Below are 27010 nucleotides of genomic sequence, written 5' to 3'. Positions count from 1 at the left end.
TATAGAATATATGAAATTTGAGTTTAATATTATAATTATATAAATTTTTGAAAGTTTGGCATGTTAAATATTTTCTTATAAAAAAAGTTTTTTTTTTAGACAAAAGGCCTAATTTTGAAATTTTGCACTAGGCCCCTCAAAAGCTTGAGACGACCTTGATGGCGTTTTCCATTTAAGGACTTGATTTTAATTTCTGTGACGTAAGGATGGTTGAATTTATGATATATATATATGTGCCCTGTGAAGTGGATAGATTTCAGTAGCGTTTCGGTGAGTACAAAATTTAGAATTTCCGTGTTCTACTGTTTTTAAAAATTCTTAAGAGATCAAAAATCGTATTTTTATCATAACTTTTCACCCGAGTGTCTATTTCGGACGTTTTATATACTATTTTGAAGCTTGCGTCGAGCTCTACAATATGGTGTATATTTTATAGCCAATAAGTTTTATTTAGTGTATTTGTACTTAGCATTTGGTAAAAAAACTCTAGGTTGTCTTTTGCAACTGTTAAGCAGTGTTTTTTGGGATAAACACTTATTGGTTTACTGTTGTTGTGACATAGGACCAAGATCATCAGGAATATTTCTTCACTTGGGTTAGCCGACATGGATGAATCTAGATTAAAGGTAAAAAAAAGTATATTATACTGCATAGCATGTTATATCACAATACAATTAATATTGTTGTGAATTGATTGATTTTGAGATTAAGACATGGTAATGAAAAGATTGATTAATTAAGCAATGATAATGTGATGATACCATGAATGTGATACACAAGCTCACCTTATTAAGTGATGCGATATACCTGGCGGCGTACCTTATTAGGTACGGGCGGTAGTGATATGAGAATGTCAGGCTATGGCATAAATAGAAACTGTTGTTGGGTTTCTTCTTGGCAGAGTACTTTATCAGGTACGAGCAGCAGTGATATGTGAATACCAAGCTATGGTACGGGCTCATCTGATTAGGCGATGCGATATATTGGTGACAGGTTGTGGCATGAGCTCACCTTATTAGGTGATGCAATTATGTGATATATTGGTGCCAGGTTTTTGTACGAGCTCGCCTAATTAGGTGGTGCAGATATACGGTATATGGGTGCTAGGCTATGGGACGGGCTTGCCTGATTAGGCAATGCAATGCAGGATTATCAGATTAAAGCATCGACTTGCTTGATTAGGCAATGTGATGTAATGAAGATGGTTACTTTATGAGGTAACATATATATAATTTATATTATTAAATGAATATGATTTCTATTATTGGTATAATAATTTTGTATTACTAAATATCTATATACTGATATTTATTCGTGGCAGATGCTAGTAGTGATTTGGATTTCGTCTTATAAGTAATGTGTGATTGTTTGATTCTGATTGTCTGAGTATAAATAATAATATTTGAATGATAAACTATATGATTATTATTATTACTGTTCTTGTTGAGTCCTTGTGACTCACGGGTGCTATGTAGTGCAGGTAAAGGCAAAGAAAAGTTAGACCAACCATGAGGTGGTAATCTTCTCCAACAATATACATATTAACCCTACCGGCCTGCGTGCCGAGTTGCCAAGAGTTGTTTTAGGCTGTATATGCTGTGTATTTTGGTTTTTGTATTTTGAATTGTTGTCATATATAGTCTTTTATAAACTTTTTATAACAGGAATTCCTGGAACACATTTATAATATCGTCATGATGCCCGTTTTTAGTATTTTATTTTAGTCAAATTCTTAATATCATCACGGTTTTTAGTAATCAATCAATCTATTAGTATTAAACTAGTTTATAAAATCACACACGTGGCATCCCTATGGGATAGGGTGTTACAAATCTATTCTATGAACATGAAGAGATCATTACAACAAAATCAAAACCTAGTTGAACACTCTAAGTTTTTATGAAAAAACACTCTTCTCACAAAACTAAGATATAAAAATATGAGACTATAAGAGATGAGAACGTTTGGATGCTCTTTAAGTCATATTTATTACATATAGAAACCCTAAAGAGAGCCATAACATGTTTTTACAGTTGTACAAAATTTTCTTAAAATAAGCCTTGATTTACAGCGTTAGAATCACACTCTGCAATAACAAATCGAAAAACTTATTAATTAATAAGTCCAAGATCATAATTTTGTCTTTAATTCCTGCTATATAAAGATTATATATATTATCTTTTGTATTCATAGCAAAAATCAAAAAAGAGCAACTAGTAAAAAGGAAAGTTAAAATTTTCAAATTTAAGCAAATTTCTATAAATAGAATTATTTCTCTTATACGACAAATTTCCTGAAAGAAAATATAAGCTGTAAATAAAAATTTCTTAAAATAAAAAAAGCACTGCAAAATTTACACAAAAAAATATCATTTAATTTACAAAATAAATTAAATAATATTTTAACAACTAAATTATATAAAAAAAATAACTTAACATCTTTATATATAGTTTTTTGATATCAATAGAATAGAATGCCTTTACTCTTTTCTTTTTTTTTTTTCCTTTTGGTGTTAAATCTAAATTTAATGCTAATTTTTTTTTAGTTCATTTTCAAGTGCAACTATGTGAGTGGACTTACAGATATGGATGCGACTGTGAGAATGGAATTATTAAGATCCCAATCACTAATAAATAGTGGGACACATCATTTAATTTTGAAGTGAGTGAAAAGACCAAACTCTTTGGCAATAACATCACATTCACATGTGTATAATTAGGTTTTAAATGGAACTTTACAAGTTACATTTATTATGTTACGCTATTTGTGAAACTAGCATCGACAAGTGAATAAATATAACAAATGAAGGCATAATTTATTTTGGCGTTATTATGGGTCAAATGATTATTATGTAATGCCTATCTTAACTTGATACAGATCCTAAATTTTGTACATTTCCTATAGCATAATGCAAATCTTATTTCATCAAAAATAGATCTGAGAATTATTTTCCTTGGATTCAAAGCAAATGAGTGATTTAATAACTTAAGGACAAAAAAATTATAAAAAATTAATTAATAATTATAGTTTATTTAATTTTAAAATATAATTAATCTTTATTAAAGTTTTATAAGAAAATAAATTATTAGGTGACTATTAAGTTATAAGTTACTTATTATTTATTTTTATTTAATTTTTAAATTAATCACAACCATTCAATAGTAATTAAATGGTTAAAAAAAATATAACCATAATAGTTAGTAATCATTAAAATCTTTTATATATATTATATGGGTGATTATTCAATGGTTACATTTTTATTGTAACTATATGGTTACATTTTTCTTTAACCTGTAATAGCAGGTTACTAATAGGTAGACTTTCCTTTTTTTAGATTTAATTAATTACAATAAACTATTTTTTTAAAATAATTAATTAAATAGTTTACATTCCTTTTTTAGAATTATTTAATTATAATTAACTATTTTCTTAAAATAATTAATTAAATATTTAACAAGACCTCTTTTAGCAATCAATATTTATATTTAAATCCTTACTTGAATTATTTTAATAATTAAGCCATTTAATTATAATATTTACAATAATATTTATTTTTTTTACAAAACTTAAACTTCTTTTGACACAAATTAAAATTCTCTTCTTATAATAAATTTTCAAATAATTAATTATTTTGTTACAATTATATGAACTAAGTATGAGGCCTCAAGCTAATCAATCGATAACAAGTGTAGCCATTTTTTTTCCTAAAAATTCCTTCAACTTATTTCATTTTTTATTTTTTAAATATTTAAATAAAAAAATTAAATAATTAAGTGTAATAATTTAAAATTAAGATTACAAGTATAATAAAATTTAAATTATGTAATTATATGTGTATAATTTTAAATTATAAAAAGTTTTGCTATAAAATTTTAAATAATTTAAGTATAAAAAAATAAATTGCTAAAAGATCCTTATATAGTAATAAATTACAAAAAAATTAATTAATAATTATAATTAATTTAATTTTAAAATATAATTAATTTTAATTAAAGTTTTATAAGGAAATAAATGATTAGATTACTTTCAGGTTACAAGTTATTTATTATTTATTTTTATTTAATTTCCAAATTAATCACAACCATTTAATAGTAATCTAATGGCTTAAAAAAAATGTAACCATGATGGTTACAATAAAAATGTAGCCATTGAAACCTTTTCCATATTATATATATATTAATAGAAGTATTAAGTATTGGGTTACTACATAAAGACGATACTTATATAGGAATTCTTTTTTAATGAAATTTTTAATATTTTTCTTATAATAGTAAATATTGTCCATCACATTGTATAGTTGTTAGTTGGGAAATCTTCACCATTTACTTAGTTTTTCAAAGAGAAATTTGATTTTTCATGCATATATTATTCTAGAATTAATCTCTTAAATTTATATGTATTAATATTGGTCAAATAGGTTAACATTTCTCTTTTTCCCCAAATACTCTCCCCATTTTCATACAGCTACTATCTCTCTACCTTTTTTTCCCTCTCTTTGCCTCTTCATCTTCTCTAAACGAAAACTTAAACACCCCACTAATTTCCATCCGAAGATTCACTTGACCTAACCACCACCACGACCCATGATCCAAACACCACCCTTCTCCATGACAACTGCGAGTGACAACCACCGTAACTGAATACTAAAGATTCCTTTCGCCACGACCATCGCAAATTAACCATTTTTGATATAAGTGTTATATGAAATTATTGTTTTGTAAAACAGAGTGTAGCTTTTAATTTGGTTTATGTTTTTGTTGAATTTGTTAAAGAGTGGGGTTTCTGGGTGAAAAATGGATTATTTTTTTTTGGGTTTTGGGTTAGGTCCGATGGGGTACGATCATACGACGATATAGGCCCGATAGTTCAACTGTGATATATGAAGTTCGAGGTTGATGATAATGGCCCAATATAAGGAGGATGGTAGCCCTTTCTTTTTTTTATTATGGAACAATACATGTCTGATACGAGACGATAGGTATGTTCGATATGTATGTCCGATATGGCACGATTGGTATGTTTTTGTTGTGGACGATAGGGGACGATGGGGGACGATGGTTGGTTTGATGATAATATTTAGGTTCTTAATTATGATTTTTTTTCTTTGAGGCCGATGGGGGACGATGATAGGTCCGATGATAATGTTTAGGCTCTTAATTATGATTTTTTTTTTCATCGAGGTTGATGGGGGACAATGGTAGGTCCGATAATATTTAGTTTCTTAATTATGTTTTTTTTCCTTGGAGGCTGATGGGGGACGATAGTCAGCCCGATGCTTTGTAGAATATCTAACTTCAAGTTTCTTGTATTTTTTTTTTCAGATTACAAGACCACCATGCCTTATTATTCCAATTTTGGACCTCTACCATCACTAGTTCTTCTAGCATTATACAAAGCAAATGCTAAAACAGTTGAACCTGTCCACAGAAAATAAATAAAATTGTAAGAGAAAAGTGTTAAAAATATCCTTAAAAGCCACAAAATCACATCCTATCGGACATCACATCGGACGATATCATACATAATATCGGACCAGCACACAACCCCATAAAAATATCAGACTGTATCGGGCCACCCATCGATCCATCATCAATGTCCCAAACCCAAAAAAACCATCGGACTATATATCGGGCCCATCGGGCCTTCATCCTTGTCCTTAGATCAAACAACCCAATCGAACTAGCATCTGGCCCATATCGGGCCCTATCGGACTATATGATAAAATCCAGAAACTAGAAAAAAAATACAGTATTCACACGCAACAACTATTTCAACACATAAAACAGTAAAATAACAGCAACAACCCATAGATCAATCATGAAAACAATGTTCTAACCTAAATATAAGAAATATTAACAAAAAAAATAAATACTTACCCATGATTGTTCCCAAATTTCTTCGGTGGCTCAACAATATATTGCTTCAGTGTTGGTTGAATGGAGTTTCAAACCTTGAAGAGGCAAAATGTAAGTAAAATGGGTCATTTTAGTGTGACTTTGATAAAGAAAAAAGAGAGAATCGGGAGGAGGATGAAGAGAATGAAAAGAGTGAAGAGAGATAGAGAGGAGAGTATAAGGAGGGGTATTATGGGAAAAATGAGAATGTTGACATATATGGCCAATATTAATACATATAGGTTAAGGGGATTAATTTTAGGGTAATATATGCATAAAAAATTAAATTTTCCTTTTCAAATATTTGATTTTGCAATCAGTGTGACAGACTCATGAATAAATTAATTTGAGGGGACGTAATTATGGTTCTTTTTAAATAACATTGTTTGCAAAAAAATATTATCAAAAGTATTTTAGTTGGGGTTTGAACCATAATCTCTTCAATATACAAGGACGAAGCAAGGATTTTATGACAAGTGGGGCCAAAAATGATAGATGGTAGAAATTAGAAAGGTAGAAAAACGGTAAAATATATTAGCAGTGTCCAACACCATTACAATATTTTATACTATTATTAGTATAATTAAGGATTGCTTTAAAAAAAAAAGTATTAAGTGTCACATGTTTTAATTTAATAACTATACATTATGCAATATCCTAATGTCACCTCATGATGATATTGGGCATCCTTAATATTTAATAACAATGCTAGAAGTATAAGGTTAGCACTCTATATAATGAATTGATTTTTTTTTAATTACCAATTATTAACATAGATTAAAATTAGTAGTTATCAAACTAAAAATTGAAAAGTTATTTCACACTATCAAAAAGCTCAAGTAACCTTATTAGTTATATTATCAAATATCATGTCTTCTATAATTGCACAATTAAATTGATAATATAATTACTTACTTAGTATGCTTGTATGCATTATGCACTAAAAATATTTTGATTAACAATATAGTCATACAATTTTTCTTAGTTACTCTATTTAGAATTGTTGTCGTTTAAATTTTAAGAATAAAAGAAAAAGAAATTATTTTTTCTTCTCAATTACTACAAAAAAATTTTATTTAGTAAAAATAAAAAAAGTGTGACTTATTAGAAATCATCATTTCTATTATCACTAAAAGGTCTGTGGCTAAATATATTAGTCATACAAATCACAATTTGTTGCGACTACATGTGTTTTCAGTCACAATACTTATGTGACTAAAACTAAATAAATGACAACTTGTATCTAAATATTATGTTTTAGTCACAAGTAACTTTCTGTTGTGACTAAAAGTCACATTTAATCACTACTACAAAAATAGCTTTTTGCTTCAATTTTTAAGTGACATATAAACAATTTGCGTCAGTTGGTGTAACCGACGCAAAAACCATAAACGCAAATACTTATATATTCACTCTCAAAATACTTATATGTACACAATTACATAAAACGCAGAGAGAGAGAGAGAGAGAGAGAGAGAGAGAGAGAGAGAGAGAGAGAGAGAGAGAGAGAGAGAGAGAGAGAGAGAGAGAGAGAGAGAGAGAGAGAGAGAGAGAGAGAGAGAGAGAGAGAGAGAGAGAGAGAGAGAGAGAGAGAGAGAGAGAGAGAGAGAGAGAGAGAGAGAGAGAGAGAGAGAGAGAGAGAGAGAGAGAGAGAGAGAGACCCTAAATCTGTAGAAAGAGAAAATACAAGTCTGAGAAAACACATATGTTGACCTCGATGTTGGCCAACGACACTGAGTCTTGAAAGTGATTTAGAATTAATTTAATTCAATGAGAATATGTTTAAAATATAGTGTAAACTAAGAACACGAGATTTTATGGAGGTTCAACACTATTTATTTGGTAATAGCCTATTCATCTTTTTGATTATATTTCACTTGTGAGAAGAGAAGTAAAAACAGCTTGATCTCTTTCGAAAGCTTTTTACAGATATTTGAACAAAGTAATAGCTCTCTTGAAAGTATATTTTTGGCGCCCTCAATAATGGAATGGTTCCATTATTTATAGGGGACAATTACCATGGAAAATGGTTTCCCAAAAACTGTCAAGCTGTAAAAATAGGAAATTAATAACTTTCTTAAACTGTGATATTTACATATAAAAATCCTCTAAAATAGGGATTTGATTATATAAAATGCTAAACTTCATTTAATGAATTCTCTTCACACGTTTTCCTCTAGTCCAATTACGTGAAGTGTTGACTTTTTCCTCCCGCCCAAGTTAACTTCATTCATCCCGTACATCAAGTTTTACTTTGCTTATTTATTATTGCGTCTAGCAACCTGTTTACCTTGTGTAGGCACTTGGAAGACCATTTATTCTGCTCAGGTCTTGGAACCACGGTACGTGTCACCCAAAAGATGTGCCACATCACTCGAATGAGATTTAGGATAACATTTGCCTCCCAAGTCTGTGTGAGAACTTTCTGGTTGGTGCGTGGACTTGCCCAGCACACATAATAGGTGAATGCGGTGACACATGTTAGATGGATAAGCATGGAGAACAAGGTTGTCACTTCAAATCTTTTGAAGCATCTTTTTAAATATTTGATGCATTTAATGCTATGATATAAATTACCGTGCCCTTAGGGGCATGCGCTGACGACTGTACTTATAATGAGTAATCATTACAAAAAAAATTAGGGGGAAACAAAAATTTTATTTAGGTGCACAAATCACTATCATACCCTTTGAAACTCTTATAAAAAAGAAATAAAAGGTTCATTTGGCATTTTTACATAATTATAGCCTTCTAACTATCACAGAGATTTTCCATTTCCCTCTGATCTTTAAGGATCCACTCAAAGTTTTTAAGCGATCTTTATTCAATTATTCACGGCTATGCACATCACAACCAACAATCTTAACAGTGAGTAAGTGTCTTATTTCCTTGTGCATTTTCCCTTTATCTCCTTGCATTCAATTTTACATACTTTTCTGGAAAAACCTGATTTATGTCGTTGATATTCTTCATTGTTTGAATCAAAATTTACATTTGCCTAAATTATCATGGTTAAATATATAGGCACAAAGTTTAATTGTTAAACTACCGAACATATACATATTTTTCCTGAGAGAATGTGTTGAGTGGGGGCATGTATGTCATTTTGGCAACTTCTGGGTTGTTACCCAATCTTTGAACATCTTTAATTCAAGATCTTCATCATTAGGATGGACTTCATTCCATCGATCCAAGCATTCGCCTGGAAGGAATAAACAACCTATTTTTATTCAAATTCTTTGCTTCTGTTTAGTACTTACATCCCTCTTCTTCTTTTGTAGATGAATTCAGACGACTATTAGGGAGGTAATAACTTTATTCAAGACGATCTTTTATAACTACTCTTCAAGGATCAACCAAAGGCCCGTGCAAAGTCTCTTTCTTCTGATGGTAACTCTTCCTCTAGCTTTGAAGAGTGGGAAGTATCAAGTGACAAATCTAAGCCTGTTGTATCATTCGTCCAACATCATTTTTACATGGACCAAATTGGAGGCAACATGTACAGGAGATTCGTCTGGGAGTACAACAGAGTTTTGAAGTGATATTTGCCCTCTAACTGGACGTACATTGTTTGTGTAGGTGTCCCAGGCACTTTGCTAGAGGCGAATCTCAAACCTTCATTTCGGCCTAAGGTCAAGGCAGAAATAGATGTCACTGTCTCAGATGACCCTTCATCGATCTATCCATTTTGCTCAAGAAAAGTGGCTCGTACCAAACAAACTGTCCAAAAAAATTGGTCCGAAGGACTGGAGTTCGTCCAGTTAATTGCTAGGCGACACAAAATGGGAGGGGCGAACTCTGAGGGGGAAGACGCTCTGCCTATACGGGACCAAGAAGTCCAAGAAATAGAAGGGAAATGTGAGAATGACAGGCACACCTTCATGCCTTTTGAGGGTGTCAGTGGCTATTCAGAGGATGGGCTACCATTCAACTCTCAGGGCCGTCTTTTAACCTTAGGTTTTGATTACACAAATGAAGAGTTTGATGAGGTTGGACCATCCGAGCATCAGGAGGCGGAAGGACCAATGTGGGTTTCTCTGCCATCTGAACTGATAGAGAGGAACCTTAGAAATTTGGACAAAAAGAGCCTTCTTGGCGACGTGCACGTATTTCTCCCCTTTGAGGGACAACTAGCCAACGATCCGGTTGTAGGGATGTGTGTGTTCTCTAGCCCACATGCTAAGCACGATGCCCTCTTGCCACTTCATTCATATTTCATGAAGTTGGCTAATTACTATAAAATTCCTCGATGCAATTCACGTTGAAGGAAATTAAATACTTGGTCGCGATGTTTATTTTTTGCGCACAACAAGGATGGGGGGAACCTTCTGCTCATGACATAAACTAGTTCTTTGAACTGAAGTCCTCTCCGCATCATGAACACTCAAGGTATTATACTTTTCCCAGCTGGAGTGTTCATGGTTGATCAACACAAACGAGAAGTGTGTCAACTAAATTGGTGGTTTTCTTCAAGACTATTACACAGTCACCGAGGTGAGGACTAAATTTATGACCTTTCAACGTGCTAAAACTTATATCTAGCCTGATTTTACACTTGGTCTTAGGGATAGGGCCCAAGCCATCTTGAACTTGTCTAATTCTGCCCGACATATTGTTCTTTTGACATCTCTTGAGAATTTACTCAAGTATGGACTCTATCCAAGCCCAGACAGTCTGTTCCCCGAGAAGCCATTAGCGTCGACCAAATTAACCTCTTCCAAGAAGAAAAAGACCAAAGCCAATAAGGTCAAGGCTTCGCTTGTGGAAGAACCCATTCGTCTCAAGGATCCTGAGGAAGAACCTATTCGCAGGGTCGTTCAGCATGTTGAAGGGAAAAGGAAGGCAATCCTTGAAGAAATTGAAGAAGAATCCTCTGATGATAACGCTCTTTCAATCCTTGTTCGGGAGGGTGCTCCTCTAAAAGTTCAGGGTAGACACTATTAATAGGTTGTGTGCCATTTTATAATCTTGATCAACATTCTGACCAAGTTTTTCCTTTTTCTTATGCAAAGATTATATCAGAAAATTTTTTATTCGTATATGAGGTTGTCGTTTGTAGTTGTACAAAGAATTAAGACCACTTAGTTATAAATAAAACAATCATCAACATATTAAAGTTATAAAATCTTTAATGAATGGTTGCTAGTACGGTTCACTGATGCTTATTCTTCGGTACAAGTAATTTTAGTTCAGAATACTTTTGTAGTGAGACATCAAAGTGAAGGTGCTGTATTTAATAGAAATTATATATGACAATGACCGATATGAATAAAGATGTCTTTATTAACATGTTGTTTATCATAAAGACTTAATTCATATCATAACAATGATCAATAATAGATTGGCCTAAATCTTGAGTTATCATGAACTCCTATTCATGTTATTAGTTTCTTTGATTCACTTGTAAAAATTTCTCAAAGAAGATGATTCTTCCAACTTCTATTTTGGGAATCTAATAACATGGATGGCTGGGAACATGATGTACAATTATGGAATCTTGACTTTCCTAACGAATCAAATGCTGGTTCTTTTTAAGTTAGTAAATATGATTCTATAATTACTAAGAGTGCAATTCTATATTTATAGTAGAGTAATCATGAAATTAATAAACAAGGGATTTATTTAGTTGATAAGACTTAATAAATAATCTAGTTTATTGAAGCTTAGAATTATAGGTCCATGGTCCCCGAATCACCACCTTGAAACACTGTCAAGGGTAGGGATAAAGTGTTGTATAAAGATATTAAAAAAAATCTATTTTGAATTGGCAAAATAGTAATTATTAATTTTTGTAATAAATAAATAATTTTTCAAATTAATTAAATAGGGAAAAAGACAAAAATTGTTAAGACAAAATTTGTCAAGATAATATTTTTCATTACAAAAGTTATCAGGACAAAAGACACCAACCTTGTCCTAAAGACATAAGTAGGAGCCTAACATTGTTCTTATCCCTATGAGATTTGTCTTTTTAGGTTAATTAATTATTTAATTAATTCAATTAGGTAAATATCTAATTTGGTTAGTGGTTATAGATATTTCAAAGTTGTTAAGATATTCTCTCAAGTGGTTGAGAGATTCCCTCATAAATATCAGTAACTGAATTCAGTTATAGATATTTATTTATTTAAATAATTAAATAATTATTTAATTAAAGAGATTTAATTACTATAAATAGGAGCCTGATTTGAGAAATCAGATTCAATTCTTTACACTGCAAATTTCAAAATCTATAGAGAGAAAAAACAAACTATTTTTTCCCTCAATTGTTCTTGCTCATGTGTTGAGAGCTCAATAAGAACAAGATTGTACACTTTATCTTAATAACTCACACTATTTCTTGTGTGTGGTGGATCGATTTGAAAAAAATTAGCGTGAGTCCAAATTACATATTCCTCATCAACTGGGTTAAGGGATACAACTTACGAGAAGTTTTGAGAATACACTAATAGGCTTCAAGAGGTATACTCTAAACTAATTGTTTTAATTGTTTTGATTAAATGTACACACATCTAGAGATCTTAGAGGCTATGGTATAATGATAATCAAATAATACACTCTTTCGCTGCGTACCTGATTTAGTACCATAAAACCAACAATTGGTATCAAGAGCAGTTCCATGAATGTGTATACATTAAATGCTGTGTAAATTTTAAATATTTACATATATGTGATATGCATGTGAATGGATGGTATTTTATTGTGAATGTATAAGAGGTGATGAATCGTTAATTACATGGTATAATTGGGTGTAAGTTTTATTTTTATTGATTTTAAAAAATAATGTAAGCCAATTTAAAGCATAGAAATTTTTATGTAATGTAATTTATTTTTTGAAATAAAATTTTACGTAAAAAATTATTCATTGTAATGTTCATAGCATGTGAGCTCGATTTTTAATCTTGAAACCCAACCATGCACATCGAAAATATCAGAAGCATGTGAGCTCGGGTTCATAGAGGACCCCCACCATGTAAGACCTCAGGTACCGTGCCCCTCCGCTCAATCAACATAGACCGATCGCACCAAGGGACTGAAATCCCTGTGATTGACATCGATAATGGTTGCATGGTGGTCCGACCACCAATCGACGACAATAAGACCTTCGGGGTCCTCATTTTATGGCTCGAGAAGATGCATACATGGACGTGAGACGTCTCTATGCACGTAAGACACGTCTGGGTCGTGAATGGGCTTGACTCTGTGCCTCTTGACTGCCTGGTATTCGACGCCTAGGTGGCTGGAAATAGCCACCGTGGCCAAGGTGGCTCACTGGAGCCGCCGACCACAGTAAGGCCATGGTGGCCGATCCTTCTTGCATACCTCACCTTAATGTATATATATTGATTATTGTATATAATATGTAATGTACATATAACTACTATATATTATATATTAATTATTTAATGTAAATAATTAAAGTTGTTTTGGGATATTTATTTGAATTGAATTTGAATTTCAAATAAATATCATGGTTATTATTTGAATTTTAAATTAAAATAATAATTATTTTAGTTATTAATTAATAAATAATAAAATAATTTTATTATTTTTAATAATTAAATTAATATAATAGAATTTTGCGACATACTTATTTTTTTCAAATACATATTTAAATTAAATAAATATAATTGATTTTAGGTTTAAAATTCAAACTTAAACCTAGAAACAAATTAAGACAAAAATTATCTTAACCCAAAATAAATAATAAATGATATTATTTTAAAACAAACTAAAATATAATTAATTTGTCTTAAATAAAAAGTTTATTTAAGAATTAATTAAATAAAAGGGTTTAAAATGTATATAAAATTAATAGATAATTTAATAATATTAATTAAAGTTTTTTTTAATTAATTTTGAGGCTTACGACGATCTTAAAAAATTACAAAAATACCATTGCTCCTACGGAGATTAGTTTTGTAATTTAGTTCCATAGAAATACCCAATTAGTACCTAATTCGTCATCATTATTTATTTATTATTTTAAATAAATATTCATTAATAGTTGATTAACATGCTCATGCATTAGTGAATAACATGCCATACATAGAAATTCTACACATCTTATATTATCATGCATCTCATAATAGAAACATGATATATTAGGATTGTCCTGTGTTTATATGTTTACCATTTTTAAAACTGAAAGCATATAAATTGACTAGGATTAATTTATAAATAACTTGGTAAATTTTAAAATTAACCTATTAATTTTAAAGAGTTAATTTAGACTTAATAATTATAACGAGAAATTTATTTATAATTTGAGACTTTTATTATAAGTAAATTAATCATAATCATTAAAGTTTTTAAGAATCAATAAACCAAACACATTAGTTTAAAATAGTGAGTGGAAGAAGGAGTACATGTCAATATAATCTACGACCTCCATTATTGGTTAACACCGATGGAGTATAGACTGGCCTCGAGACAACTTTGTTTTCATCCCCCTAAGAAAGGTATGTGTCTATACTGTTGCTCAAGATTGATCTCTTGACTTAGATAAGAGGAAGTGATGTATTTTGGAGTGACATCGACCCTTAAGGCGACACACTAAGTTAAGTCATGAAATTTGAAATGATGGGTTACACTCACAAAGTGCAACTAAGCTTCATAGTGGTTAGTTGTTAACTTGGTCAAGAAGTGGTAATTTATATTTTGAAAAAGAAATATGAGATATTTAGGTTTGAAAATAATAAAGTTGAGATGTGTCTCATAGGCTTAATTAAATTGACTCGATACCGACCCTAAGCAGCGATCAATTGTCAAAGAGATCTTTACTACATTAATTTATAAAATGATATCACTTATAAAGATATGTACGTTCAATATGGAAATAAGACAAATGTTATTAATAAGAATTCCTTTACATTATGGCACCGAACATTATGGAACATATCTCTATAAATAAAATAAATATTAGTAGATGGTAAGAATACTCATTACACTTGATTTTTCTAACTTTATTTAGAGCTTGCGTGAATTGTGCCAAGGAAAAGTATACTAACAAGCTAAATGGTGCACATTGAAATTTTGTCATATTAAAAGTCATTAAAGTCAATTAACACTTGTATATATGGACTCACATTTTAAAAAATTAATCATCTCATTTAATAATAACTCACATAAATTATATGTCTACAAAAATAAATATTTTTTATGTTTCAAAGACATTTAAATTTTAAGTAGAGAAAGAATACATTTTGCATATTAAGAAAGTGAGATTAAATATATATGAAAAATACTACATTAAAATGCGTGAGGATGGATAAACTCCTAGTCTATTTGCAAAGTTTCTTTAAAAAAAAGATTCACTGCCAAATGCATACACCTGGTACACCCAAATAATGGTGTGTGACAGGTTTAAGAAACTGAGCATTGTTGGACATGGGGCAGAGTCTGCATAGCAAACTCTAATTTTTTTTTTTAAATCTTTGTAGGTTGATATTCTTCAACGGGAGTGTACATATCGGATCGTGTTCTAACTAAAGTTATTTCTCAAATATATTTTGAATTGTGATTAGGTTGGAAACTGTTTTTATGACATATACACATTTTAGAAATGTTAGTATACATTTAGAATATAATTGTCAAAGGATAGATATAGGCCCAAATACAATAAAGGAGCATTTCATCAGAATTACTATAAGGTCTAAATGTTACATGTTTTATTATCCATTTCACAACACTAGAATTGTGGAATTAAGATTACCTTGATCAGTGGCGGCAATCGATCTAGAAACCTAGTTTCTTAAAAAGATCATTTATTTTTTCAAACTCCCACTTCAAGTATTAGATTAATTATAATTTATAAGAACCATTCATTTTAACAGTTATTAACAATCCATAATTAATCATTAATAATCAATAAGTCATTGATACAACTCTAATAAGTCATGCTTACAATTTTTAAATAACATTCATGTTAAACTATTTTCTCTTAAAAGAGTTTGTGGTCTATTCTTAAAATGACTATAAGAACAATAAGATTAATGTTTTCTAGCGATCACATTATGTACAATAAGAGTTCAACTATACTATTAATTTTGAGACACAAATTAAAACTTTGGAATGAAAATAATTGAAATTGTGGTACAATATGCCATGAATAAATAAATAAATATCCTAAAGAGCAATGAAATCTATCTTTAGTACAGTTGCCTAATAGGGTGAAGAACATTAATCATAAGTTTTCACTAATAAATACTCACTAGGCAACATGGAGAAACATAAAGATATAAAACAAGATTCATTGCCAAGAAGTTTATTTTGAACTAAGAATCAATAACAAATGAGATTTACATTTTCACTTGTCTTTATAAAAGATTTTACTATAGCAACCTTCACAATTATTGCTCATTTCAATTCATTAATCAATTTCAAACAGTGAACTAGAGGAGAAGGTATACAGACAACTATAAAGATTTTTCACAAATAGTGGTGAACATATGCAAGTCTACCTATAGATTAAAACAAACATCTCACAAATGATATTTTTATTATGTCATCTTTTCTTTAGGTTTAAAAAGAGTATTATAGAAATAATTATATACCAGAAGGTCAGTGAGAGTAATATTTATTTTATATATAGATAATATGTTACTTGCAAGTGATGATAAAAGTTTCATATATAAAGGTAAAATAATTTATATCTCAAATTATTGTTTTGAGATAAAGAATATACATAACATATATAATTTAATTAGTTTGAGAGTAACCACAACATCTCTGAGTAATTAAAATTATGTATTATTTATCTCATGTTACTTTTATCTTTAAGTCTGATAAATTCAACTCAAACTAGCATCTGAAAATAATTTGGAATGAGAATAAACTAGGAACATTCCTTTGCTTCTATTTTTAGAAGCCTAATATATGCCTAAGATTTTGAATAAGACATTGCATTGCATTTGTTTCATGATTACTAAGTAGTATCAGAATAACTAAAATTAAGACCACTTTAGTTTTTCATACAAAATGACAAGGTATCTTTAAGATACTAAATATTATATCTATACATATTTTATTGATCAGATGAACTCATATTTTGAAAATATAGTTAACCAATTAGATTCCAATGTACTTCCCTAGCTATAATCAAAATTTGATTACGTCTTTAAGATTACCAGTAAGTTATATCGTGAAGAATCTTAATTGTTATTTCCATTATAGAAGTTAGAATTACTCATTATTTTGAGGATGCATCCCGTATGGTGTATTATAGAGTTTCATACTAGGCCTAGAGTTCAGAATTATATTTTAGACCATTAAGAAAAGTATGCAACAAATTCAGCTACAGTATTTATGGATAAAAACTATAATATTTCTAGTCGAAGCTAGCATATCAACATTAAGTATATAGACATAAAGATGTGTGATAAGTGGTCTTTAAGAACACAATACTGAGTTAAGTGATCGCATATCCTTGACTAAAGGCCTGCCGCAACACAAATTCAAGGATCATAAAGTAAATATGAGATTCAGTTACCCCTATGCAGTTTTTAGTTGCACAACTAAAATTATTCAATGAAACTCTAATTTTGATATTTTCTCATATTTATGTGCACTTTAATTTCATCTGAAAAAATCATCTTTACAGGACCAGAATAAACATAAGGTTTATGGTTTATTCGCTTAAGTACATTGCCACATAAAGTACATTGTTATATAATGAATATATTGTAATATATGAAAGATAATACTCGACATATAATGAAGACATATTGCTATGATTCATATGTTTATTATGTAATGAGGAACATTGGGTTTGAGTGCTAAATCTCAATACTGATCAATTGAGAGAATATTAGAATATTTTCTAAATTAAGTATAAAATTGATAAAAGAATATTTTATATTCACTGAATTTGGACACAATTAATTGGTTCATTGAATTTAGACATAATCAATTGGTTGATGTTCTATATATGGTCAGATTTCGATATTCATTACCCAATTTGACTTCCCAAATTAATTGTCAAAATATTTTGACAATTAATTTGGCACAAATACTGATAGAGTATCTTACTTAAAAATATAGGGTCTCGGTTCTTGAGTTCTTCACTCATTATGTTAAAACAATAAATTCCATCTAAAGAGAGTTGAGAGAGTTTTGAAGCTCGATTTCTCAATCTGAAGCTATCATTGAGGATTGAAGCTCAAAGATCAATGGTTGGAGGTATATTAATTTTTTCATCGCATATAAGATCTCAATATGTTTATAATTTATTTCGCTTTTTCATATCGATCATATATACTTCTTTTTATATCTAAATAATCTAATATTCATGTCAATAATATTATATTATGAAAATAATATTGTTATGAACTATAAACTTATTATATTTTTTATAAACATATTATTGATTAGTTTATTGAAACTTATCAACATTACGAGTAACAAACAATGTCATCAAATTAAGGGATGATAAGATGAGGTATAGGCTCTTATAATTGGCACGTGGTTTCTGAAATTATCTAAGCTATCGAAAGTATGGGAAAGGGATTTGCACCATGTAATCACTTATTTTTTATTAGAAAAAAACAAAAAATGTTATGGAGGTGATCCATTAATAACTCAAAAGTGTGATATACATATTTGTATATATATATTTATATATATTTTCGTATTTTGTTCTATAAAACATTAAAACTTGAAGAACTTAATTATTATAGTTTGTCTAAAATAATACTAATAATAAAAATAATATAATATTAGAACATTTTTGTAAATTGTTGTCACTACCACGAGTGTGTGGTGTAGTTGGTTAGGATATTTTGCAAAGTCTCTCATTTGGTTGTACTTCGGAGTTTGAGGCTCCATAGTAGCATTTATCTTGAGTCATGAAAGTGGCACTCTTTTGAGAGTAACGAGTATTTGTGCGCCCTATTGAGAATTGATCCCTGAACTTCTTATTTTAAAATGACATTCTCTAATCTCTATCACTTAGTTAAAAACTATTTTGATATATTATTTTTTATTATTTAATATTTTATTTATATACTAATAATTTTTTTTCCACAATTTTGGAACCCTAGTGTTCGGAGGCCAAGCTCACCCTTTGCTTATTTCACCTCAGAATCGGCCCTAACCTCGATTGACAACCATTTTGGAGACTCTATATGTAACACCCTAACTAGCATAGGCGTATTATGTGATTTTTAAACATACTGTGCAGCTCGTTGCTAATCAACGAGATTTATGGAAATCGTGATTAATTAAAATTTTTGCTTTTTACTTAAACTTATAAAATATTTTATACAAAAATACTCGGGATCCCGTTTACAAAATACTTTACAAAGTTTACTGTCTAATACAAATTACTTGTCGCCTAGCGACTAATTACATAAGCACTGTTGTCCCGAGGATCGTACGCTCCAGGCCTAACCGCCCCGACATGTACAATCTTCATCGGCTCGCTCTCACGGTGCCTCAGCCTTGGCCTTGCCCTTACCTACACATAAACATAGTACTATGAGTCGACAGACTCAGTAAGAAAAGCATAAATATAATCATACATAAATCTCGGGTTATGATCAGACGCCCATACCCCTGATCACAACCCTAACTGCAGTGTCCCACACGATACTGAGTCCCGAACGTTCATAAGACAGTACTATTGACAAGTAACAGCCTATACTCGGTTCACTGGCCATACTCCAGCTCCTAGTCATACTCTAGCCTAACTGATGTGTTACAGTATCAGCCTATACTCGGTTCGCTGGTCATACTCGAGTTGCTAGTCATACTCTAGCCTAACCGATGTGATACGGTCAAACAATACTGTACCACCAACCCTAGTATCAGCCTATACTCGGTATACTGGTCATACTCCAGTTGCTAGTCATACTCTAGCCTAACCGATGTGATATGGTCGGATGGTACGAAGCCAACATACATATTTAATGTAATCTAACAGGCTTCCTAACATCCACGCTAAACATGTAATACATATGCATACTGTTATACTAATCTTACCTCAATTCCGAATTCAGTTGTGCCAGTCAACCTGACTGGAACGAACTGCACGGCGGTTTACAGGCTCCTAAACCATAACAATCACAACACTAGTTAAGTGATACGCTAAATCACTTCCCGAGGACTTAAACTAGAAACTAGAAGTTTCCCTATCGATAAAAAGCATGGCAATACCCTAAATAACATAAAAACGAGAAAAACTAAGGTTCTTAAAAATTTCCCAACCGGCAGACCGGTTGCACAACCAGAATTCCGGTTCTGGGAATTCCTGAACCCCATCCGGAATTCCGGTTGCACAACCGGAATTTTGGTTCATCGTAGGAATCTTTCAAAAATTCATAACTCCCTCAAATCAAATCCAATCCAAACCAAACCTTCCAGACCTGTTCTATATACCCCAAATAACATATCCAAAGCATCAAAACAACACAGAACATACAGATACTAAAAATGCCATGTGAGCTCCAAGCTTTGAGTTCAAAAGTCAAACTTGGCTAAAGCTCACCTACAAGCATCAAAACTAGAATCAAACTACATAATCATGCATATAAAAACTGCAGAAATCATTCTCAAACTTAAACAACAAACACAACAATCAATTTCACAATTTCACTTTGAAAAACCAAAGCTTTTGAACCAAAACTCTAAACCAATTTAAAACCAACCAAACATGCATCAAAACAGTTTCAATCCACTCAATCCAACATGCTTAAATCCCTGAACAACATATAAACACAGCAACAACAACTAACTCCAAAACTAAGCATGCAACCTACTATTTCTCTTCAAAAATTCCAAGAAACATAAAAGAAAGATGAAGAAACTTTACCAACAATTAGAGATCACCAAATCTGATCAAAATGAGCTTGAAACACCAAGGAAAAATCTACTTCCTTGCTGCTCAAGGAGGGCCGAAAAGAGAGAGTAAGAGAGAGAGCTTTGAAATAAAATTTGAGTTTTGTTTTCTTTCTAATTCTTTTCCAATTTGAAAATAAGGGATAAAAGTAAAATTCAACTCTTTATTCAGCCAAAAATAAAAATAATAAACATTTAATTTCTAACTCTAAGTCCACTAAAGGACAAAAATACAAATGGTCATTTTGCCCCTCCACCCAAAAATAACATAAAAGGGGTACTAAAGGGTATTTTGGGAAATTTAAAATTCCCGACCAATCCCGACATTCCCAATGTCTAATAAAGCGTCTCAATAAACTAACATACTAAGTTGTGATTTTAATGAGCCAAACACCGAGTTCCATGTTACCGGGCACCGGAAATGTAAAATTATGAAATTCACTATATGACATAAAATGCATTTCAGACTTCAATAATAACAGCATAAATAATTATTTAAATATCTATAAATAATTTTCTATAATCAAACATAATTAACTGCTAATTTCTAAATTAAAATAAGCGGCCTTTACACTATATAAACCCCTAGTTACTCATCAGTAGGCTTCGAAATTGCTATTAAGTCGAAGGAGCTGGGTATAGGATGTACCATCTGATTTTTTTTAATTATAGAAAATAAATAAATAATTAAATGTGTCACTAATTGGACTCAAGAAATGGTGAGGTAAGAAAGAGGGGTTTTTTAGGGGGAAACTTACAAAAATACTGGAATTTGGGTTAACTTTTACAAAAATACTGTCACACAAATTTTTTTTCAAAAATACTGTGTTTTTATAAAACACCAGTAAAACACAAAGCAGAACAACTCAAAACAACAGTAGAACACTAGTAAAACACCATTAGAACACCAGTGAAAACTTAACACAGTATACTGCAGTATGAATGTAAAGCCCGCTTAGTTTAATTTGGAAATTAGCAGTTAATCATGATTATTTATGAAAATTATTTATTGCTATTTAAATAATTTATTATACTGTTATTTATGGAATTCAGAAATGCATGGTTATGTTATTCAGTAGTTTTCATATTTTGCATTTCCGGTGCCCGGTATTTTGGAACTCGGCGTTTGGCTCAGTAGAAATCACAATTTAGTATGTTAGTAATTTGGGACTGGTTTTAGACATTGGGAATGTCGGGAATGGCTGGGAATTTAGAATTTCCCAAAAATACCCCTTTAGTATGATTTATGTGGTTTTAGGGTGGAGGGCCAAAATGGTCTTTTTGCCCCATTAGTGTTTTGTCTTTTAGTGACTTGTTTATTTGAAAATAAATGTTATTTTATTTAATTATTGGCTGAAATGAAATATTAGAAGTGGCTTTGATTTCATTTATTCTTTTTACAAAAAAATACTAAGTTTAGAAAATAGAAAATTGGAAGCTCTCTTTCTCTCTTTTCCTCTCCTTTTCGGCTGGGTTGTGCAGCAAGGAAAAAGGGATTTTCCTTGGTGATTCAAGCACATCTTGTGTAGATTTTGTGATCCCTAGTTGCTAGTAAGTTTTTCTTCAACCTTTCCTTATGTTCTTGAAGTTTTTGAGGTGAAATTGGTAGGTTGCATGTTAGTTTGTATGGCTGTTATTATTGCTGTGTTTTGTTGTTGATTTCTGAGGTTTAAAGCATGTTTAATTGAAGTTAAATGAGCTGTTTTGAAGCATGTTAGTTAGGTTGTGTGAAGCTTTGAGTTTTCTATGCAAAAATGTGATTTTTGGAAGAAAATGTTGTGAATCTGTTTCTGAGTTATTGTTATTGTTGTTAATTGTTTTCAGAGGCTTAGATAAGCTTGATTAAGTAGAATTAAGTTGGTTTGAATGCATGCTAGGTGGTTTTGCTCAAGTTTGAGTTTAGAACTCAAAGCTTGAGCTTTAATGGCACTTTTTGTATCTGAGGTTTCTGGGTGGTTTTGGTGCCTTAGAAATGTTATTTGGGATATATGGAATAGGTCTGGAAGGTTTGAATCAATTTGGGGTTGATTTGAGCAAGATATGAAAATTTGATGTTGTTGCCTGCGAGGAACCGGAATTCCGGTTGTGCATCCGGAATTCCGGATGAGGGTCCAGTAATTCCCAGAACCAGAATTCCGGTTGGGCAACCGGTCTGCCGGTTGGGGAATTTTCAGAACCCGTGTTTTTCCTCGTTTTTATGTTTTAGGGGGTATTGCCATGCTTTTTATCGATAGGGAAACTTTTAGTTCCTAGTTTAAGTCCCCGGGAAGTGATTTAGCGTGTCACTTATAGTGTTGTGGTTTTTATGGTTTAGGAGCCTGTAATCCGCCGCTCAGCTAAAGTTCCAGTCAGGTTGACCGGCACACCTGAATTCGAAATCCAGGTAAGATTAGTATAACAGTATGCATATGTAGATTACATGTTTAGCGTGCATGTAGGAAGCCTGTTAGATTACATTAGTTATGTATGTTGGCTTCGAACCATCCAACCCTGTCACGTCGGTACAGGCTGGAGTATGACCAGCAGCCGGAGTATGACCGGTTCGACCGATCAGGCTGACATTTGGTTGGTGGTTCCGTGCTATTGACCTATCCCGTCGGTACAGGCTGGAGTATGACAAGCAGCCGGAGTATGACCGGTTCGACCGATCAGGAGGATACTTGTCAATAGTACCGTCCCTGTGAACGTTCAAAACTCAGTACCATATTGGACATGGCAGTAGTGGCTCAGTACCGTGTTGGACACGGCAGTAGCGGGACTCAGTATCGTGTTGGACACGGCAGTTAGGGTTATGATCAGGGGTATGGGCGTCTGATCATGACCGGGATTATGTATGAGTATTATTATGCTTTTCTTACTGAGTCTGTCGACTCACAGTTTTACGTTTATGTGTAGGTAAAGGCAACGCTAAAGCTGGTGGGGCGTGAGCGAGCTTGTGAAGATTGTACATGTCGGGGCGGTTAGGGCTGGAGCGTGCGATCATCGAGACAGCGAGGCTGATTTTTGTAATTGGTCGTTAGACGACATTTATTTTATGTATCAATTAAACAGTTAAATCTTTTTGTAAATAATTTTATAATCGGGATCCCGAGTCTTTTGTAATATTGTTTTATAAGTTTAATTAAAAAGCAAAATTTTAATTAATCACGTTTTTCCATAAACCTCGTTGATTAGCAACGAGCTGCACAGCATGTTTAAAAATCACGTAATACGCCTATGTTTGTTAGGGTGTTACAATTTGGTATCAGAGCCGCCAGGTTGTCTTCTGAAGATCGTTACGACATGTACAATCATCATCAGCAGTTAGCTCGTTTCACGGTTCAGTAAGCCTTTATTGCTTTAGTAGTTTATTTTATTCAGTTATGAAAAAAAAAAGAAAAGCCTGTTAGGAAGCATGTTAGTAGCCTGATAGTAGAATAGGCGCATGTTTCGTTTTTCATTTCCAAATTAAGCGGCATTAGTAAGCTCTCCTTGAATACGACCTGATATGCCAACTCTTGGTTTCGCAGGCGGTTCTAATCAGATGGACGCCAGGCAGACTACCAGGAGTCAGGGCAACTCCGTAGGGTCGAACCAAGGACAGGGAGCTCAGTTTCCCCCACCTGTTAGGGGCCGAGGTAGAGGTCCCCGAGGCAGGGCTCGTGGTCGGGGTGATGAGAACCCGCCACAGGCCGCCTGTGCTCCCCCAGCCGATCGTGGAGCCCGAGTGGGAGTTACGGTTGCGGAGATGCAAGCCCGGATCGAAGAGCAAGACCTCGAGATTCGGAAGGTTGAGACAGGCGAGGTGCTCCTGCAGTTCCGTGCCGTAGTTCCGGTGGCACCGCCCGCCGCCTGTGCCGAGATAGTGGTGGCGGCCCATAGATTGGAACCTCTGTATGAGCGGTTCCGGAAGCAAGCACCTCCAGTTGTCCTGGGAGGTCCGGACGTGATGAAAGCCGAGCAGTGGCTGACGGTGATCACCAAGATACTGAATTTCATGGGTGTCACCGGTAACGACAGAGTGGTGTGCGCCACATTCCAGTTCCAGGAGGACGCTTTGGTATGGTGGGAAATGGTGTCTCAGATCCATGACGTCACCACCATGACCTGGGAAAGGTTCCAGGAACTCTTTAATGCAAAGTACTACAACAAGGCGATCAGAAGCGCCAAGAGAAAAGAGTTCGCTCACCTGACCCAGCGTGAGAATATGAGCGTCACCGAGTATACGACTCAATTCGATCGGTTGGCGAGGTTAGCCTCGGGAATTGTGCCGACCGACTTCAGTAAGAAGGAGAAGTATCTGAACGGGTTGAATGCCAAGATCAGGCATGATCTGATGATTACCACAGACGACAGCACCACCTATGCTCAGATGGTGGAGAAGGCACTGCGAGCTGAGGGCGCAGTTGGGTGTATGTCAGAATCAACCAGTACTCCGGTGAGTGGCGGAGCTCCTACCCCTCCTGCATCAGGCTATAGCAGGGGGAGTAGTGGTTCGGCCATTGACCAGAGGAAGAGAGCACCCACTGCTTCCGGTGGCTCGAGTCAGAACAAGAGGTTCCGGGGGAACCAGAACAGAGGGAGTCGTCCTGGTGGTACTGAGACCCGATTCTCCTATCCCGAGTGCTCTAGCTGCAAGAGGCACCATCGGGGTGAGTGCAAAGGTCAGGGATGCTTTCACTGTGGCATGCCCGGACACTTCAAGAGGGACTGTCCCCAGCTCCGATCAGAGGCACCGAGAGCTCCAGCGATACCCACTCCAGCCAGGGTGTTCGCTATCACTCAGGCTGATGCAGATGCCAGCCCATCAGTTGTCACAGGTCAGCTTTCTATTAACAACTCGCTATATTCAGTGCTGTTTGATTCTGGGGCTACACATTCTTATGTGGCGGCCAGAGTCTTTAGTAAATTGGGTAGACCGTATGATAGATATGAATCAGGGTTTGGAACCCTGTTACCTGGCGGAGAATGGGTTATCTCCAATAGGTGGATTAGGTCTATGCCGATCAGGATAGATGGTAGAGAGTTAAGTGCTGATCTGATAGAGATGAGTTTAGTCGAATTCGATATTATTTTAGGAATGGATTTCCTATCTAAATATTCGGCGAGCATTGACTGTAAAAGGAAGATGGTGGTCTTCCAACCGGAAAGTGAAGAACCATTTGTGTTTGTTGGTTCAGTTCAGGGATCTCGGGTCCCGGTGATCTCGGCTATGTCAGTTAGGGAATTGTTGCACGGCGGTTGCTTAGGGTTTCTGGCCGTGGTGGTGGACACCACTCGGCCAGATACCATTCGGCCAGAGGACATCAGGGTGGTTCGGGAATTTTTGGATGTTTTTCCCGAAGAACATCCAGGGTTACCACCTCAGCGGGAGATTGATTTCGTGATAGACTTGGCACCAGGGGTGGAACCGGTTTCCAAAGCCCCGTATAGACTGGCTCCACTCGAACTTAAGGAATTAAAGATTCAGCTCCAAGGGTTGCTTGACATAGGGTTCATTCGGCCCAGTGTGTCACCCTGGGGAGCCCCGGTTTTATTCGTCAAGAAGAAGGATGGATCGATGAGGATGTGCATCGACTACAGGGAATTGAACAAGCTGACGGTGAAGAATAAATATCCATTACCTAGGATCGATGATTTGTTCGATCAGCTTCAGGGGAAGACGGTCTTTTCTAAGATTGATCTCCGTTCGGGTTATCATCAGTTGAGAATCCGAGAGGAGGACATTCCAAAGACGGCTTTCCGCACTAGGTATGGACATTATGAGTTTCTGGTTATGTCATTCGGACTAACCAATGCTCCTGCAGCATTTATGGATCTGATGAATAGAGTATTCAAGGATTTCCTCGATATCTGTGTGATTGTGTTTATCGACGACATCCTCGTGTACTCTCAATCAGAAGAGGAGCATGAGTTACATCTTCAGATGGTACTGCAACGGCTTCGAGAACATAAGCTTTATGCCAAGTTCAAGAAATGTGAGTTCTGGTTATCTCAGGTGTCCTTCCTAGGGCACATTGTGAGTAAAGATGGGATCAAGGTGGATCCCGGGAAGATCGAATCCGTCAGGGATTGGCCGAGACCGAAGACAGTGACAGAGATTAGAAGCTTCTTGGGTTTAGCTGGGTACTACCGTAGGTTCGTTGAAGGGTTCTCTAAAATTTTAATGCCCCTAACCGAGCTTACAAAGAAGAATCAGAGATTTATTTGGTCAGACAAGTGCGAAGCTAGCTTTTAGGAGCTAAAACAGAGGTTGATTACCGCTCCAGTGCTAGCTTTGCCTTCGGACAAGGAGAAGTTCG

The sequence above is a fragment of the Cannabis sativa genome, chromosome 5 (genome assembly GCF_029168945.1).
Source record: "Cannabis sativa cultivar Pink pepper isolate KNU-18-1 chromosome 5, ASM2916894v1, whole genome shotgun sequence".
Lineage (NCBI taxonomy): Eukaryota > Viridiplantae > Streptophyta > Magnoliopsida > Rosales > Cannabaceae > Cannabis > Cannabis sativa.
Note: the sequence above shows the minus strand (reverse complement) of the source record.